The sequence below is a fragment of the Littorina saxatilis genome, unplaced genomic scaffold, assembly GCF_037325665.1.
Source record: "Littorina saxatilis isolate snail1 unplaced genomic scaffold, US_GU_Lsax_2.0 scaffold_376, whole genome shotgun sequence".
In the NCBI taxonomy this organism is placed as follows: Eukaryota; Metazoa; Mollusca; class Gastropoda; order Littorinimorpha; family Littorinidae; genus Littorina; species Littorina saxatilis.
Window position 1 is genome coordinate 32,835 of NW_027129684.1, and position 20,472 is coordinate 53,306.

Here is a 20,472-nt window from a genome sequence, read left to right on the forward strand (position 1 = left end):
CTCACCAACCAATACTCGACACTACTCGCACCCCCCGCTCCACACCTGCACGTAGTCAACGGCCACCAGCACCCTCTTGACGATTTAGCACAAGTCCATCTTAACCCCGTTGTGTCAGTTAGAGACATCCCGAATACTGGAGTGCATGTATCAGGTAGCCTTGACTACGTCACAGTTAAGTCTACAATATGCACACACACACTTGTCGACAGCGATTGATATAATCTATGTTTGCGTGGCGGTTAGATTTCTGTGCGTGTTATTACTCATTCGGTTTTACAGAGCTCTCTGAGCACGGTGTGCAAACCTGACAGTGAGACGGTCGTGAATCTGAGTAAACACGGTGGTGGCGACCTTCTTAGACGTAGCTAACTGCTCTGGTGCACATGAAACCGATCTGACAGGTTATTTACCCCTGCATCACTGTTGGTATGTCAGGTTCTCTGCGTTGACCACTGACTGCTGTCTGTACAGGTAAGGGTGTGTATGTGACATCGTTACTGTAACGTATGGTGGTATGATCTAACACTGACTGCTGTCTGTACAGGTAAGGGTGTGTATGTGACATCGTTACTGTAACGTATGGTGGTATGATCTAACACTGACCGCTGTCTGTACAGGTAAGGGTGTGTATGTGACTTCGTACGTTACTGTAACGTATGGTAGCGTAATCTGCCAACATCATTATCTCACTTTCTTTTTGCTTCATTCTTTGTCAACAGAGATGTACTGTTCTGCACTACGCTCTTTGACTGTAATATACTGTTTCTTATGTAGTTAAACGCGTCATTTGTAATGTCCATATAAGGCAAACAGTGGTATGAATTTTATGAAAAACTGGGGAAACCACGATGAAACTTTCTTTATCCTACATACGTGAGAGAGACCACTCATTGGATAACAAAATCGTTTAATATACACGTGGGTATATCATGTCAATGAGGTTGTGTCAATCTCGTCTGGCAGGGACCTGTTTTTCCACTGGGCAAGATGCCAAAGCCACCAAGACAAACGTCATTCTGTAAACACTTTTGCGCTTGCTGTTTTGCATGGAGAGAAAATACGTCACGCAATACTTTCCAGAGTGACGTTTCTTTGCTTTGTCGTCAAAGATTGCAGGTGGCATTTGAACAGATCGAGGTTCCATAAGAAGCCTCTTCAATTTGTACGCGTCGACTCCGGGATTGCTTTAAGGCAGAACTGAGGCGTGCAAGTACAGTATGTATTATAATGAACAGAATACCACATACGTTCCAACGTCATTTGTATTTGTTGTCATTGTCTCGGTCAAAAGAATATTTCTTGCATTTTAATTGAACGCTAAAATGCTGTCGTCTGCATCGAACAAGGTGCACACTGTTCCTGTGTCGTGAGAACAGGCAGACAGCGACGAGTTATGATGATTGTTAACAATGACAATAATTCCTAAACAGGCACATACTTTCAATATTCTGATCCGTATATGTTTTAAGTAAAGAATACTACGTGGCTTGCTGTGTCGTACCAGATTTACACGATTTTGTGTTTGTTTGTTTTTTAATATCAGCGAGCTGTTCACTATTTGAAAAAAAACAACGATTGTAAATCTGGTACGACACAGCAAGCCATGTAGTATTCTGTTTATCCCACATACTGTACTTACGTGTATTTTACTCAACACGTCCCGCAGTGGAGGCGTCCACATTGAAGACGCTTCTATTGGAACCTCATCTATTCCAAAGCCTGTGCAATCTTTGACCTCTAAGCAAAGACATGTCACTCTAGAAAATGTAGCGTGACTTAAAGTTCTAAAACTTCTACCAGGAGAAACAGCATAGCATAAGAGGGTTTCCATAATGACGTTTGTCTCGGTGACTTTGGCATCATAAGCAGTTGAAAAGCAGGTCCCCGCCAAACTAGTTTGACATGACCTCATTTACATGATATACACACGTGTGGTTTGAACGATATTGTTATATCATGAGTGGTCTCACTCACGATGTAGGATAAGATGGTTTCTTTTTACTTTACTCTACGTTCACGTACACTTTCACAAGATAAAACAAGTCGCGTAAGGCGAAAATACAACATTTAGTCAAGCTGTCTTACTCACACAATGAAACTGAACACACTGCATTTTTTTCACCAAGACCGTGTACTCGTAGCAACGTCAGTCCACCGTTCGTGGATAAGGCACTGAAATTGACTAGCCAGAATAGCGCGGTAGTGGTTGGGCTGAGTTGGATAGCACGCGTTTCTGTAGCTCTGTATTTTTTTTAACTTACAGAGCTTGTTTTTAATTCAAATATATCATATCTATATGTTTTTGGAATCAGGAACCGACAAGAAATAAGATGAAATTGTTTTTAAATCGAGTCCGGAAATTTAGTTGTAATCATAATTTTCTTATATTTGATTTTCAGAGCTGGTTTTTAATCCAAATATGACATATTTATATGGTTTTGGAATCAGACAATGATGACAAATAAGATGACATTGATGTTGGATCGTTTTATAAAAAAATAGAATTTAATTACAAATTTTAGATTTTTAATGACCAAACTCATTAATTATTGTTTAAGCTTTCAAGCTGAAATGCAATACCAAAGTCCGGCCTTTATCGCAGATTGCTTGACCAACATTTTAATCACTTTGATTAGCAAATGAGTTCGTGACAGTGCTGCCTCAACTTTCACAAAAAGCCTGATATAACGTCATCAAAGACATTTATAACAACAACAACAACAACAACAAAAAGTCCGGGGATATCATACCATGAACTCTCATGTGAAATTTCATGAAGATCGGTTCAGTAGTTTCCGCTGAATCGTTCTACACACACACACACACACACACCCACACACACAAACACACCATGATCGCGCACACCCACACACAAACACACCATGACACACCCACACACCCACACACCACCTGCACACACACAGACACACAGACACACACATACACACACACACACACACACACACACACACACACACACACACACACACACACACGCACGCACATACACACATACACCACGACCCTCTTCTCGATTCCCCGTCTATGTGAAAACATCTAGTCAAAACTTGACTAAATGTAAAACGTAGGCGAATCAGACTTCAACTCTGCGAGACACATACTCGTTTTGTCACTGAAGAGAGCGACCTTGGGATTGGTGTCGCCAAATGTTCGAAAATAACTTGTAATTTTGTCAAAATATGTCAGGTTTGATTACAGTGCCGTTCCTACAGGTTGTAATGGAACATCGTGTAATCTCTTTTTTATATACAGTGCACGAGGGGGGGGGGGGGGGGTGCACATAGTGTTCGTGCACCTGCCTCCAGACTGTTACTTTGGAATTTGATAATAATTATGATTATATGGCAGTTTCTACGCTCAGATGGATGGCACCATGCCCCTGACTCCCTGAGCAGTCTCTGTATTTTGCGCCCTGGGTTTACAATGTTACATTCCAAGTGCTACATTAAAGCGTGAGTGCTGAGGTGCTAAGGTAAGGCGCACAGCCGCATATCATGTGAAATATTCTCTTTACACACAAACTAACCTATACTCCCCCCAGCCCATCGTCACCTGTAATGTATGTGCCATCTATATCACCGTTACCTTTTTCACTTTCTCTTTATTGTTCTTGTATTTTTTTTTTCATGTACACCCTGGGGTTTCTTGATATCAATTTGACTTGACTTGACTTGACTTGACTTGACTTGACAATTCAGCATAAGCCGATCCAAACCCGGCTGTGTCAATTAGGGCAGGACTTGAAAGCAGTATCATGTATACAGCCGTACCTCGGTCCGCCTCGCAATGACTATGTCCGTTGTTTTCAGAGTACAATGTGAATATGTAGAACTTGTTGATAGTGATCTGTTTCAAGCTCTGTTTGCATTGCGCTCACGTTTCACTGCGTGTTTAATCTCATTCGGGTTTAACTGAGAGCATGTGTTTGTCAAACCGTGACGAGATATTGCCGTTAATACCTGTGTAAATATTGACTTGTTGGATTAGACAACCCCATCTAAAATGCAAAAACATGGTTTCGAGACTCGCGTGACAAGACATTCATGTCCCATTAGTGCGATGAATATATTGTGGTGTTGGTGTTTCAGGTGAGACAGGGCGAGCACAATGGCGAGCCAGCAGGGAGGAGGCGGGGCCAGACCCAAGACACCACGTCAGGTAGGTCACTGTCTGTGTGTGTGGTCGTCAGGTAGGTCACTGTCTGTGTGTCTGGTCGTCAGGTAGGTCACTGTCTGTGTGTCTGGTCGTCAGGTAGGACACTGTCTGGTCGTCAGGTAGGTCACTGTCTGTCTGTCTGGTTGTCAGGTAGGTCACTGTCTGTGTGTGTGGTCGTCAGGTAGGTCTGTGTGTATGTGTGTGTGTGTGTGTGTGTGTGTGTGTGTGTGTGTGGTCGTCAGGTAGGTCACTGTCTGTGTGTGTGGTCGTCAGGTAGGTCTGTGTGTGTGTGTGTGTGTGTGTGTGTGTGTGTGTGTGTGTGTGAATAGAATAGAATAGAATAGAATAGAATAATGTTTATTGTCATGAACCAGTAAAGTTATTGACACAACAAACAACAAATAATAATAATGCATTATACAATGCTAAAACAATCCGTAACAAATTTGCCAAGACGAACTTGAACTTCGTCTTCTAAAAATAAGTTACTTGGATTTTTGTTAGCATATTTCATATTGATATGTGAAGCATCTTCTTTAAATTCATCCCTTAATTTAACATATTTATTGCATTTATCTAGAAAATGTATTTCATCTTCTATGACATTGCATTCAATACAAAGACGATTTTCTTTAGGGATATTCTGATGTCTTCCACTTTCAATTTTTAGACAATGTGTGCTAGTCCTTAATCTGCTTAACATCTTTCTGTGTTTATTATTCTTAATTTGTATTAAGTATGACTGCATTTCGTAAGATTTACTGATCATAGAATAAAACTTAAGTCTGGAATATGTATCTGATTTTTCTTTTGTCCAGTATCTTATATATTCCTCTTGTTGTTTTTTGTCAATGGCAAACTTTAATTTGTGTACATTTAATGTAGATTGGTTATGCCAAACGTGACTAAAACCTAAGTTACAAAGAGATTGTCTAACAAATTGTAGCCATGGCGTTTCTGTCGGATGGAGCAACATTGAGTCATATAATTGATGTATATACGAATCTTGTTTGGAGTCTAGAATATGCGCCCAGAATGCTATTGTTTGTGATAACATTTTTAATCCTAAAGGGAACCTTCCTAATTCCCCCAGTACAGGTATCCACATAGCTTTTCTATGAACTCCAAGAAGGAATCGACAAAATTTGATATGAACAAATTCATGAGGAGTTTTGCTAGATAAACATGATCCAAAGAAATGATCAGTATTTGTTTGTTTTATTTTATTATTAAACGTAAACGGATACCAGATTTCAGCGCCATATGTTAATATCGGATTTACAAGTGAATCAAATAAATGTATCATTGTGTCTATTTGCACGTTTTGATTGCTGAAAATTCTGCGGAGGGAATGTGCTGCTTTATTACCTTGTTTACTTAAATGATCTTGAGCTGTATCAAAATTTCCATTCTTGTTGAATATGACCCCTAAATATTTATATTGATCTGTTACTTTGATTACATCAGTTCCACATTTAAATATTGTGTGCATTTTTGGATTTATATGACAAAATACTATAATTTTTGTTTTTTCTATGTTAATTTTCAAACCCCACTGTAGGCAATAGTTATTTAGATAATCTAACTTATTTTGTAATCCTATTTTTGATTTTGAAAGAAGTACTAGATCATCTGCATACAGTAGACACGATATTTTTGTATTCTGGTTAATGTATGGCGAATCAACGTCAGGCATTCCATCTGTTATATCATTAATGAAAATATTAAAAAGAGTTGGGCTTAATGTATTTCCTTGATGTACTCCTTTTTTAACCAATACATCTGGTGAATATCCACCTTGCATTTGTGTGCATATCTTTGTATTAATATACATGTTTTTGATTATATTGTAGCATTTACCTCTTATGCCAGTTTTGTATATCTTAAGTAAAAGTGCATCATGCCAAACGTTATCAAAAGCTTTTTGAAAATCTACGAAACATCCATATAATCTACCATTTTTAGTATTGATAATATCGTCTACAATTTTCTTCAGAATGAATATTTGATCCATCGTTCGGTATCCTTTTCGAAACCCAGCTTGTTCTTTTATCAAAATATTCTTTTTTTCTAAAAAGTTGTTGATTCTTGAATTTATGATTTTACAAAACAATTTTCCCAAATTACTACTAAGAGTGATTCCTCTATAGTTACTCGGATTCATTGGATCTCCTTTTTTATGCAATGGTACACTTATTCCAGTCTTCCATTCTGTAGGATAGTTACCACTTGTAAGAATAATGTTGAATAGATTAACTAATATTTTAGTCATATGATCTAAACTTGCTTTTATAATTTCATTGGTTATTCTATCTTTTCCGGATGACTTCTTATTTTTCAACGTTTTACATTCTTTTTTTAATTCTTTCTCTGTTATGGGGTCATCTAAAATAGGTGTATAACAATGTGTATGCATCTTCTTTAATTCCTCATTTACTATGTATTTTCTTTCATCAGAAACTTTAGTTTCTGTTCCTATCAATTTCTCTAAATGATCAATCCATTTCATTGGATTGATTGCACATTTTTTAGTTGTATTGACTTCACCCATCGTCTTTAAATCTTTTAGAGTTTTCCACATAGCACTTGGATCGTTATTAAATTCGTCATTCAATTTCTTTACTAAATTATCTTTAAAAATCCTTTTCTTTTTCTTTAATATTGCTTTGTATTTTTTTCTTTTTGAGTAGTATTTCTGACATAAATTTACATCATAAGGGTATCTATTTAGAGCATTTAATAATGATTTTAATTCTCTCCTTTGTAAAAAACAGTCACTATCGAACCATTTTTTATGTTTTCTATTCTTTTTCGTAAAATTGCGGTTCTTGATTTTCTTGTTCAAGCATTTTTTTGCAGCCGTGTTTAGCATTGCTGTTATTTTGTCTGTTAAATTGTTAACACACTCGTCTGAGTAATATTTGTCTTCACATGTATGCATTGTTTCAATTTCGTCGTTTATGTTCTGAAGTAAATGTTTCATGTCTCGTGTGTCTAACTCCTGTTTGAATTTAGCTTGTGAATTGCTGTCCCACTGATATATTATATCTTCTGCTTTTCCTTGGTTATTAATTGAACATTTATTATGTTTACAATTGATGTTAGGTTTAACATTGGCATTTTTGTTTTTGAACGGAATTCGAATTCTTAGTTCTAAAGGACAATGATCTGAATATACAGTTAAATCTTTTACTTTCATATGTATTACATCCTTGATTAGTTCCTGAGAACAAAGAAAATAGTCTACTACACTACAACCCTGGGGTGTATAACATGTGTATCGCCCACTTAAGTCTCCCAAGGACCTTCCATTAAGTATATACATGTTATTATTATGGCACAAATCTATCAACCTTCTACCTTGTTTTTGTATGACCTTATCTGAAGAATTTCTTTCATGTAGATAGTCAAAGCAATAAGTTGATGGCAAAGAATACCTAAGACTTTCGCTATCTAACTTTAGATAATCGATCAGTTCACCCGTTCTTGCATTGAAGTCTCCGCATAAGATCACGTTACCTTTGGGTATTAATTCATCTAAGTCATTCTCTAACTTGTCCCACAATTCCTCAGTAAAATCTTTTCCAAAGGATGACGATTCGGGCGGAATATATACACACCCTAAATAAATGTCGTGTTCTTTGTTATCCTTTTGAACTTTCAGCCAAATAATGTCACTGTTGCTTTTTTGTAGGATTTGGAAGTTTGAAGATATGTTTTCTCTTATGAATAAACTAATACCCCCAGAAGCACTGGTTGCATTTGTTCTTCTCTTTCTATAAAAGTGACGTTTTACAAATCCTGATAGAAATACTTCTTCGGCATGGTCCTCGTCCAGGTGCATCTCCTCCAGCATAATAATGTCATATCCATATAAAGATTGTATAACGTTATCATCCTGCAATTTGTTGGTTGTTTGTCCGTCGATTGTTTCTTTATACCCTTTTAGGTTCCACGACAAAACATTAATACTGAATGTACTACTATAATATATGTGTGTGTGTGTGTGTGTGTGTGTATGTGTGTGTGTGTGTGGTCGTCAGGTAGGTCACTGTCTGTGTGTGTGGTCGTCAGGTAGGTCTGTGTGTGTGTGTGTGTGTGTGTGTGTGTGTGTGTGTGTGTGTGTGTGGTCGTCAGGTAGGTCACTGTCTCTGTGTGTGGTCGTCAGGTAGGTCACTGTCTGTGTGTGTGGGCGTCAGGTGGGTCTGTGTGTGTGTGTGTGTGTGTGTGAGTGTGTGTGTGTATGTGTGTGTGTGGTCGTCAGGTAGGTCACTGTCTCTGTGTGTGGTCGTCTGGTAGGTCACTGTCTCTGTGTGTGGTCGTCAGGTAGATCTGTGTGTGTGTGTGTGTGTGTGTGTGTGTGTGTGTGTGTGTGTTTGTGTGTGTGTGTGTGGTCATCAGGTAGGTCACTGTCTGTGTGTCTGGTCGTCAGGTAGGTCACTGTCTGTGTGTCTGGTCGTCAGGTAGGTCACTGTCTGTGTGTCTGGTCGTCAGGTAGGTCACTATCTGTGTGTCTGGTCGTCAGGTAGGTCACTGTCTGTGTGTCTGGTCGTCAGGTAGGTCACTGTCTGTGTGTCTGGTCGTCAGGTCATTGTCTGTGTGTCAGGTCGTCAGGTAGGTCACTGTCTGTGTGTCTGGTCGTCAGGTAGGTCACTGTCTGTGTGTGTGTGTGTGTGTGTGTGTGTGTGTGTGTGTGTGTGTGTGTGTGTGTGTGTGGTCGTCAGGTAGATCACTGTGTGTGTGTGTGTGGTCGTCAGGTAGGTCACTGTGTGTGTGTGTGTGTGTGTGTGTGTGTGTGTGTGTGTGTGTGTGTGTGTGTGTGTGTGTGTGTGTGTGTGTGAGGTCATCAGGTAGGTCACTATTTGTGTGTGTGGTCGTCAGGTGGGTCACTGTCTATGTGTGTGATCGTCAGGTAGTGTTAGGAAACGCTACCGTTGCTGAACTTTGGTTTAGTTTTGTGTGTTGCATGTAGTTAACTTATTTGTACTTTGCGGGAAAGTACCGATATTATATTTTGTAAACACAATATTCATGTTTGGACGAGAATGCAGTCGAACTTTCTAGTCTTGTCAAAACCAGTTGTTTATCACGTTGTTTCGAGTCGTGGGTTCGTGGCGTTCGCTCGGATTAAGTGCGTCGTCGCTTTTGATGTAGTCTTCGTCACAAAGAATGACACTATTCTAGTCCCTGGACAGTTCATCTATTTTTAGTCGTATTATGTTCGGTCTGGAATATTTTCGAGATTGAGTATTTGCTATAATTATAGGCCAGCGCGATTTGTATGTTTAAAGCTTCTACTTTGTGTTCTGCTACGATGTGCAGTTGTATGTATGGAATGCTAAATAAATCCTCGAACTCAATTTGACGAGTTTGTGTCTGCTGCTGTTAAGACGGGTCACGTAGAATAAAAAAGAACACGACTATACGACATTTGAGAACTTCTTCAATCGCAAGTGTCGTGTAACAGGTATGTCAATGTCTGTGTGTCTGGTCGTCAGGTAGGTCACTGTCTGTGAGTGTGGTCGTCAGGTAGGTCACTGTCTGTGTGTGTGGTCGTCAGGTAGGTCACTGTCTGTGTGTGTGGTCGACAGGTAGGTCACTGTCTGTGTGTGTGGTCGTCAGGTAGGTCACTGTCTGTGTGTGTGGTCGACAGGTAGGTCACTGTGTGTCTGGTCGTCAGGTAGGTCACTGTCTGTGTGTCTGGTCGTCAGGTAGGTCACTGTCTGTGTGTGTGGTCGTCAGGTAGGTCACTGTCTGTGTGTGTGGTCGTCAGGTAGGTCACTGTCTGTGTGTCTGGTCGTCAGGTAGGTCACTGTCTGTGTGTGTGGTCGTCAGGTAGGTCACTGTCGGTGTGTCAGGTCGTCAGGTAGGTCACTGTATGTGTGTCTGATCGTCAGGTAGGTCACTGTCTGTGTGTCAGGTCGTCAGGTAGGTCACTGTCTGTGTGTCTGGTCGTCAGGTAGGTCACTGTCTGTGTGTCTGGTCGTCAGGTAGGTCACTGTCTGTGTGTCAGGTCGTCAGGCAGGTCACTGTCTGTGTGTCTGGTCGTCAGGTAGGTCACTGTATGTGTGTCAGGTCGTCAGGTAGGTCACTGTCTGTGTGTGTGTGGTCGTCAGGTAGGTCACTGTCTGTGTGTGTGGTCGTCAGGTAGGTCACTGTCTGTGTGTTTGGTTGTCAGGTAGGTCACTGTCTGTGTGTCTGGGCGTCAGGTAGGTCACTGTCTGTGTGTGTGGTCGTCAGGTAGGTCACTGTCTGGGTGTGTGGTCGTCAGGCAGGTCACTGTCTGTGTGTGTGGTCGTCAGGTAGGTCACTGTCTGTGGGTGTGGTCGTCAGGTAGGTCAGTGTCTGTGTGTGTGAGTGTTAGGTAGGTCACAGTCTGTGTGTCAGGTCGTCAGGTAGGTCACTGTCTGTGTGTGTGATCGTCAGGTAGGTCACTGTCTGGGTGTGTGGTCGTCAGGTAGGTCACTGTCAGTGTGTGTGGTCGTCAGGTAGGTCACTGTCTGTGTGTCTGGTCGTCAGGTAGGTCACTGTCTGTGTGTATGATCGTCAGGTAGGTCACTGTCTGTGTGTCTGGTCGTCAGGTAGGTCACTGTCTGTGTGTTTGGTTGTCAGGTAGGTCACTGTCTGTGTGTCTGGGCGTCAGGTAGGTCACTGTCTGTGTGTGTGGTCGTCAGGTAGGTCACTGTCTGTGTGTCTGGTCGTCAGGTAGGTCAGTGTCTGTGTGTGGGCGTCGGGTAGGTCACTGTCTGTGTGTCTGGTCGTCTGTTATGTCAGTGTCTGTGTGTTTTGTTGTCAGGTAGGTCAGTGTCTGTGTGTCTGGTCGTCAGGTAGGTCAGTGTCTGTGTGTGTGGTCGCCAGGTAGGTCACTGTCTGGGTGTGTGGTCGTCAGGCAGGTCACTGTCTGTGTGTGTGGTCGTCAGGTAGGTCACTGTCTGTGGGTGTGGTCGTCAGGTAGGTCACTGTCTGTGTGTGTGATTGTTGGGTAGGTCACTGTCTGTGTGTGTGGTCGTCAAGTAGGTCATTGTCTGTGTGTGTGATTGTCAGGTAGGTCACTGTCTGGGTGTGTGGTCGTCAGGTAGGTCACTGTCAGTGTGTGTGGTCGTCAGGTAGGTCACTGTCTGTGTGTCTGGTCGTCAGGTAGGTCACTGTCTGTGTGTATGATCGTCAGGTAGGTCACTGTCTGTGTGTCTGGTCGTCAGGTAGGTCACTGTCTGTGTGTTTGGTTGTCAGGTAGGTCACTGTCTGTGTGTCTGGGCGTCAGGTAGGTCACTGTCTGTGTGTGTGGTCGTCAGGTAGGTCACTGTCTGTGTGTCTGGTCGTCAGGTAGGTCACTGTCTGTGTGTCTGGTCGTCAGGTAGGTCACTGTCTGTGTGTTTGGTTGTCAGGTAGGTCACTGTCTGTGTGTCTGGGCGTCAGGTAGGTCACTGTCTGTGTGTGTGGTCGTCAGGTAGGTCACTGTCTGGGTGTGTGGTCGTCAGGCAGGTCACTGTCTGTGTGTGTGGTCGTCAGGTAGGTCACTGTCTGTGGGTGTGGTCGTCAGGTAGGTCACTGTCTGTGTGTGTGGTTGTCAGGTAGGTCACTGTCTGTGTGTCTGGTCGTCAGGTGGGTCACTGTCTCTGTGTGTGATTGTTAGGTAGGTCACTGTCTGGGTGTGTGGTCGTCAGGTAGGTCACTGTCAGTGTGTGTGGTCGTCAGGTAGGTCACTGTCTGGGTGCCTGGTCGTCAGGAAGGTCACTGTCTGTGTGTATGATCGTCAGGTAGGTCACTGTCTGTGTGTGTGGTTGTCAGGTAGGTCACTGTCTGTGTGTCTGGTCGTCAGGTAGGTCACTGCCTGTGTGTATGATCGTCAGGTAGGTCACTGTCTGTGTGTGTGGTTGTCAGGTAGATCACTGTCTGTATGTCTGGTCGTCAGGTAGGTCACTGTATGTGTGTCTGATCGCCAGGTAGGTCACTGTCTGTGTGTGTGGTTGTCAGGTAGGTCACTCTGTATGTGTGTGGTCGTCAGGTAGGTCACTGTTTGTACGTCTCTTACAAGGAATATTATATGTCAGTAGGTCAAAGAGATCAAGAAAAACAAGAGCTTGGAGTGAATATGGTTAAACGTGATACTAACATGACAGGTACAGGCCCCAGAAGCCATGCAGCAATGACGACGTGATATGTATGCTATGGGGTGCTACTAACATGACGCTATTTGTTCTGTCACACAGGTACAGGCCCCAGAAGTCATGCAGCAATGACGACGTGATATGTGCGCTATGGGGTGCTACTAACATGACGCTATTTGTTCTGTCACACAGGTACAGGCCCCAGAAGCCATGCAGCAATGACGACGTGATATGTGTGCTATGGGGTGCTACTAACATGACGCTATTTGTTCTGTCACACAGGTACAGGCCCCAGAAGCCATGCAGCAATGACGACGTGATATGTGTGCTATGGGGTGCTACTAACATGACGCTATTTGTTCTGTCACACAGGTACAGGCCTCAGAAGCCATGCAGCAATGACGACGTGATATGCGTGCTATGGGGTGCTACTAACATGACGCTATTTGTTCTGTCACACGGGTACAGGCCCCAGAAGCCATGCAGCAATGACGACGTGATATGCGTGCTATGGGGTGCTACTAACATGACGCTATGTGTTATATCACACAGGTACAGGCTCCAGAAGCCATGCAGCAAGCACCATCAACCACCAAGGAAGGATGGCTCTACGTGCAAAAGAAGAAACGTTTTGGATCGGAGATGGTATTTTTTTTAAGTGTTTTTTACTCTGTTAGTCAAAGAAAACTTGTCATGATCGATCCGACACATTTTTTAGGTTTATCATTATTGTGTAGTCATTTTGCAAAAGACAGCACCCCGCATGATTGCAGCGGTTCGACGCAGATCACAGCACTCCAGCATCAAACACACGGTTCTGACCACGTTGACACCTGGGCCCATATTCTTGAAAAGTCTGCAAAATTGTGTCCGTCAAAGTCAAACTGTCGTGTAACTACCGCCCGTATTAGTTTTTACAGCCCGGTAATTATTTATTTTTCCATGGTATTCATGTGGGTCTGGTAAAAGGTCGGCAGCTACCAGTGTTGGTTATTTTTAGAATAGGAGATTCCCCATGCTTGCTCTTCTCTGCGCACGCGTTACCGGCGTTTCCGCCAGCGTGTCAGTTTAAAAGTCAATAGCAACAACCCAAACAAAGTGAATGAAATAAAAACACGGGGAGAAATGGTTATATTTTTCATTATTTACCTCAGTTGCATGCAGGTGGCTGCTACTGTTATTTTTTTGGCCTTCTCTCTCACTGTTTGCATTTAGTCAAGTTTTGACTGGATGTTTTAACATAGAGGGGGGATCGAGACGAGGGTCGTGGTGTATGTGGATGTGTGTGTGTGTGTGTGTGTGTGTGTGTGTGTGTGTGTGTGTGTGTGTGTGTGCGTGTGTGTGTGTGTATGTGTGTGTGTGTGTGTGTGTGTGTGTGTGTGTGTGTGTGTGTGTGTGTGTGTGTGTGTGTGTGTGTGTGTGTTGTAGAGAGAGAAAGGGGGAATGTACGTTCTGGCTCACCGATTCCGACAGACCCTAAATATTAACGCAAAATAGGCTTCTGGACTAAACTTTTACTAAAATGAAACATGCGACAAAATCAGAAAAATACTGCATAAATCCATACAAAAAAAATACAGTAAAGTAAGGTTGTTTTGAACCAATGCCGGGTCTGTCGGAATCAGTAACCCAGAACGTACATTCCCCCTTTCTCTCATACAACCACGGAAATTACAAGCCGTTGCAGGTGTTCAAGCTAAATAATCGTCTCGTATCGAAAACAAAAGCAGACGACAAATTTAGTCAGTTGGAGTTGTCTCCCGTACTCCTGTAGCATGCACTAGTCAGTTTAGATCAGTGCGCTGCATCTCAGACTCTGTGGCTGCACCAGACGGTTCGGGAATTCCCAACAAAAGAAAAGATCGGCACTGGCAACTTCAGTGTCAGCTGAACACGAGAGCGTTCGGTCTTTTAGAAGATTTGTATCTTGAAATGAAAATTAACGAATATCGCGCTGTCCGAAGGAATGGAGTACACTGTACCCACGGAATATGCGCGATATAAGACTCATTGATTGATTGATATATCGAGTCGGACAATGACCACGCTCAGGCTAAAACGGATAGGACATCTGACCGACATGCGGCAATGTGAATCGGACATTTGGGGATTTTCATCGTTATATGTCCGATGTCCGACGCCTAACGACATCCCTGCCTACATTATTCTGATTGATCACAACCAAACCTACTATCATTGGACACATCCAAATGCAAGCGTCTGTTCTTGAAAATTTCCCACTGATCTAAAAATAAAACCAGTGCACTTTCCTCTGTCGCGCTTTGCCACAGAAACTCACGGTTTGGCCTGTATTTCTGATTTGTGCGCAAAACCTTTTTTTCTTTTTTCTTTTTTTTAACATAACAATGTTTAATGTCACTGTTTGTTTAAAAGACCATGGTCATATTTGTAAAAAAAATGTTAAATTAGAAAATAAATAAGACTTTGGTATATGATTTTTCCTACACCTGTGCTGAAAATAAGACATAAAAATGTTGGTATATAAGTCGCTCAAATACAAGAAGGAATGAATGGCTCGGTTTGAGTTTGTTGCAGTTGACCCTGCACAATACGATCTTTGATGTTTTTGGTAACAATTTTGCCGTGACGTATTTCACAACTTCCTGTGTTACACAAACTCAGTGATGACCAATTTTGCCTGTACCAGAAACAAGCCAGCTCCGAAATTCTCAAGAATTCTAGGATTCTAAAAATAGTACCGTTCACGCGTGAACGGTAGGTCTTGCTGGTAAACCGGCGGCTTGGGTCACTCTGTTCCAACGCTTCGCTTCACTACGCTTCAATATTTAGGCTGCCTTTTCAGGCGGCCACCGAGTGCACTTTATGCAAATGACTTGTTTAATATTGTTCCACCACGATTGGTTCTGGTGTATCACGTGGTTCATGAATATTAAAACTTGTTTATTGAATCAAGCTTTGAAAAGTGTACTTGGTGGCTGCTTTGAAACTCAACAAAGCCTACTCCCCTTTCACAAACACTTCCCCGTCATAGCGGGTTTTCCCGATTGACAAAAATTCTTATTACACACTCAGACTATTTGGAGTCGCGTTTGTTCTCCAGTGCCCAATTGCATAAGAATATTCTGGTGATGAATAAACGCGCTTTGTGTCATTAGCATCTAAAGATTTCTTGTTTACAATAGTTGTGTTGATCTGATGAAGCGCGGAACTGATCTTAGGGTTGTCATGGTGAAACACTCGCTTCTGAAACAGTGCTTCCTTGTAGTTATCATGCGATATGCTCGACTTTACAACCTGTTTGCTTACACCCTTTGCTTTTTTAACCACCCCTTTCTCACTTGCAACACTGTACATCTTTGCACGCAATCCAACATACTCCTTAATTATCTTCCCATTCATTTCATCTTTCATCTTTCCAATAACCTTCTTGTTAACATTTGAGTGCAATGGTGATTCTTTAGGGTAGTCGCAAGTGTCATAAAAAGAATCTTTTCCTTTTACTGCAGGACTTTCAGCTTCTAGATCTTTGTAAATGTCATCCGCTGGAATGTCAAGTAAGAATGAATCTGTGTCTGTGTAAAGTACTCTCGATTTGGGATATCTTGGTTTCAAATAATCATACAAAAACTCAAGCATCAACAGTTTTGACAACTCTAGCACAGTAAAGCCTATGAATACTGGTTTGTCAAGCTTGACTACAAGTTTTTTCATTAAGATACCATACAGCTGTTCATGAAAGTATTTAAAGTCTTGATACTGTGGTTTGGATGTCAGCTTGATGGCCTCATTTTCTCTTGTAACAAGTCTAACATCCTTTCTCTTGTGTGGGTTTTCCATTGTCTTACCAAAGCAACTGTTGTTCATCAGTTTAAAAAAGTCTTTCTCTGATGCATCAGCGGCTTTGGTTCTCAGTTCTGTGTTTTTCATGATGTAAGGTTTCATAAACTGTTCTTGATCAAATAAAATTATACGATGAACAGCCTTCAAAATTAATCCATGTCTAATGTAAAACTGTAACAGTCTGTAGTGACACACATACTTCTTTTTGTGAAACAGATTGGGCACCAGCTTTGGAGGTTCTCTTGGGTTTACTTTTAACCTCTCAGCCGCTAAAGGATAATCATTATGTAGATCATGAAGTGATAGTGGATAGTCTAAGTCAACTTCCAGTATCCATCCCTTTCGACTGTCTGGGCCTGCTTTTAATATTGTCAGCACAACACATTGTGAAAATGGTCCTGAATAGATCTTAAAGTTCCGAAGTGGAAGCGTCTGACACATTGCCCAACCATACAAATTGTTTGCATCTAGATACATGATGTAATTAGAAGGTTTCATAGGATCAAAGTCGTCCAAGTATTTGTTGTTGGCTTTGCAGTAATTGTGTGAAGCCATACTGATTCCTCCACGTAGTCCATTTTCAATCATCTGAAGTGTAGGTAGATCTGATAGCAAGTCAATCTTTACTCCTGTAAATCTAAGAAATGCATCCCAGCTCATGCCTGGTGCAGATATGTAATGTGAAGGATCTAGATTGTAGTGCTTCATACATGTTCTTCTGTAATTCTCAAATATATCTGCAAGTAAACAAACATCAGCCAACAAATATTGATCATGATAATCACCCATTGTATTACATCCTAATTTATTCCATGCAGTCTTAGCGTGTTCATAGTCTTCGTCACTTATACCTTTACCCTTCAGCCGTGAGAAGTAAGCATCCTTTGGTGGTAACTCATCTTCATCAAACCTCTCCCACGAATCCATGTATTCATATGGATAGACTCCCTTTCTAACTAAGTCACTGTCAAAGTACTTACATGTGATTGGGAAAGCAGTTAGTGATGAAGATAAAGACTCAAGTGTTCCCATCAGATGTTGAGCAGAATCGTAGAAGTGTAAACTATTCAGAGTAAAGGCCATGTACTTTTCTGAAGACTGCGCAATGCATCTTGCTTTGTATTCATCAGTTACTGCCTGCATGATCAGATGTGAATCATAACCGCGCAAGTTATGGAAGAAGATTGGAAGCTTCCAAGTCTTAGGATCAAACTTTAATTGTAGATTACATTTGCTGTGTGCTGCTCCTCGGAACTGCCCACTTACATGATCATGATCTCTTACTATTGGATTGTCTGTGTTTGGTGTTAGACTTTGTTCGCATATCCAACACTGTGTGGTAGAGTTAAACTGTTCTTGGTCTTCAGGTTTCATAACAATGTCTGAAAGATTCAGTTGTTTGGAGCAGTCATTTCGCACTTGGTTCATTTGCTGTAAGAAGTTCTTTGCTGCATTAGGTCCTCTGTGCAATTGCGGTTTAGAATGTTTACCATCTGAACTAACAACAATAAATGCATATGAACAGACTTGATGATTACTTAGAGTTACTGTTTTAGGTAGGTCTTTTGGTAAAGGTCCTTCATATGGCACAATGATAGATTCAAAGTCAGCATAAACAACATAAGGACTTTTCTGTAGTTTGCATACATTCTTAAAATACACTTTGCTGTCTGGCGGTGGTGTTGTTAACTTCACGACCGCATCATCAACGCTCTTACAATGTTGCTTGTGTATAAGTGCTGCATGAATTGATGGAATACGCAAGAGACATCGCCTACAAAAGTCTTGTTTACTATTGTGATTGCTTGTGCTCGCCATCAGTCTACTCATTGTACGAATCAAAGTGTAATGATATTTTACACCATCAGTCATTAGTAACATGTCAACATGGTTAGTATCACAATCACCAATCGTTGGTGAGTTCTTTGATATTCTGACTGGTTTCAGTTCATCTTCCTCATCCCACGTGTAAACATTTACGGTGATGGGTTTGTTTTGCTGTTCAAATTTGTCAATGCTTGTAATGCTGACAGGAAATTCAATACCAGTAAAGTTTAGTTTATTTCTGTATGCATGATAGTTAGACACTCTTTCTGCATTTTTCTTTACACTGTACAGTCTTGCCAGAACACACCACATAAAACATTTGTCATCATCATTCTTTATGTTCAGCACAGCACGTTTTTTGACAAGAGCAGGAGGTAAAGGTATGTAACTTCTACCTCTGATGGGGGCAAATTTACTTAGCTTCAATTCTATTTTTATAATTTCACCTTCTGACCATCCGGATCCTTTCATCTTTGCATCCTCTGCAGCTTGCTCAAACCGTTTCATCATTTCATCTGCCCAGTTTCCATTCAATTCTGCCATAGAATTAAGTGCTAGTTGTCTGGTTGAAACATGAACTTCTAGCACCTCATCACTGACTGTTTTGTATTTTATTAAACTGACTATCTGCACTTTTACTGGAGGTTCAATCAACAAATTGTTTGGAATTTGTTCAATGGCGTCTTGCACACTGGACTGCACATTTTGAGGATCCGTTACTTGTAATTCAACGGTGTCAAATACTGTCGATAAAGATTCTAATACAGAGTCTTCCATCGCTGTGAGTTTGATTTTATAACTCAAAATAAAAATATAAATTAAAAAAATGAAGTTGCAATTCTTTCTCAGAGCTTCCATTTTTGTTAACACTATAAAATCTGAAATAAAAAATCATTTAACATTTGTACCACGTGGAACTAATTGTAATTCCTCTTTTACAAAGGCTCTTTGCGGTGCTGGTTCTCTCAAGTAATATATAGGTGGATTTGTTTCTACTACTCTCTTGATTTCATGAATGTCAATACTCCAGATTGGATCCGTTGCACGCTTCCTGCTGTCACCCTCAGCTTCACCGGGTGCATATAAATATCTGACTTTCTGATTGAAAGGTAGTAATGCCACTGGTGTTGTTGACTTTGGAGCAACAGGTATTGTTTTCTGTTTGATTGCATCAACTGGTCTTAACCCTGTAGCTTTAAATACCTCCAGATTCATTGCTCTAAGTACTGATGGTAATCTTTTGACCCATTCAGTGTTACGCAATTTACTTTCTGTGTCCAAAAATTCCTGATGGTACTGATATGAAAACAGTTTTTCTGCCAACTGTTTGTTAAAGCTCTCAACAATAGCCTGTGACCTGTGGTTTCCTGGAATACCTCTCTTCACTGTAACATGATGTTTTAACAGAAGCTGGTTGACAGCTCCTTTAAACTCCTTACCATCATCGCACTGAATCATTCTGGGATACTTTAGTGGTCCACGTCTGTAAATTTCTTGCAGGGCAACAGCTGTAGCTATAGCACTTTTCTCTGTCAACGGCTCAGCATCTTTGTATCTTGTTGCAACATCAACTACAGTCAGTGCATACTTATATTTCTTCCTTCTGACTGTGTCATGCGGTAAATACAGCAGGTCTATTTGATGAGTGTCATTCGGTTTAATGTTAACAAAGTGTGGTCGTGTAATTTTTCTTGGTGCAGGTAAATAGATCTGCCAAACTGCCTGCTTTGACAACCATTTCTTTGCTATATCTTGAGAAACACCTGCTGCGTCACTGAGCTTGTCAATAGCAGTTCTTCCTTTCCAGTATCCTTTTGGGGAATAATATATTTTAGATAACAAAGCATCACTCATGGTTTTTTAAATGACAGAATATTAAGATTTGACAGCACGCGCAATAAAGTAAACAACAGCCATACCAATAACAATGAAAACAATCTCGCCCACCTTCTGCTCTTCTGAAGGCTGATAAAAGTCACCCAGTTTTGGAGGAGCACTTGTCTTCATTTTCTTTCCAGTTACAAGATAGTATTCTTGAATGGCTGCATCAACATTGGCAAAGGTTTTGTTTGCATGTCCTTGCTGCCTGAGTTTATCATTCATAAAGTCTAACTGCGCAATTCGTTTCTTCTCGTATTCATCCTGTGCTTTCGCCAGTTGTTCCATGGCTTTGTTGTGCCTTTCCCTCTCTTCACCATTTTGCAGTTTAGAAAACAAATAGTTGCTGCCAGAAAATGCAAGCGCATTTACAATCGCACCTCCCACCATCATAACCAAGCTAGCCATTTTATTGTCTTACATGTTTATATTTTCTGGAATAATTCCTTGCTTCACCAGGAAGTCTTTTGTTGCAAAGGAAGCTGTCACAACACCAATTAGTTTAGCACCGTCTTCGAAGTCTAACTTTCCCAAGTCGGCTGGTTTCATTCTGAGGAGACTTTTACCCAGCATTGTGTAACCTACACTCAAGCCTCCAATCACTGCAGCGTGATAAACTAGATTAACTATTGTCTTTTCAGAACTCATTTTTATGTTA

General features: G+C 41.2%; 1 long non-coding RNA gene across 1 annotated transcript; it reads left to right on the forward strand.

Annotated features, from left to right (window-relative positions):
- The first annotated feature begins 340 nt into the window (after positions 1–340).
- Positions 341–13,060, forward strand: LOC138957912 (uncharacterized). The gene is made up of 3 exons (XR_011453222.1): positions 341–474; positions 4,113–4,182; positions 12,840–13,060. It is a non-coding gene; the product is annotated as an uncharacterized lncRNA (long non-coding RNA).
- Positions 13,061–20,472: the final 7,412 nt, after the last annotated feature.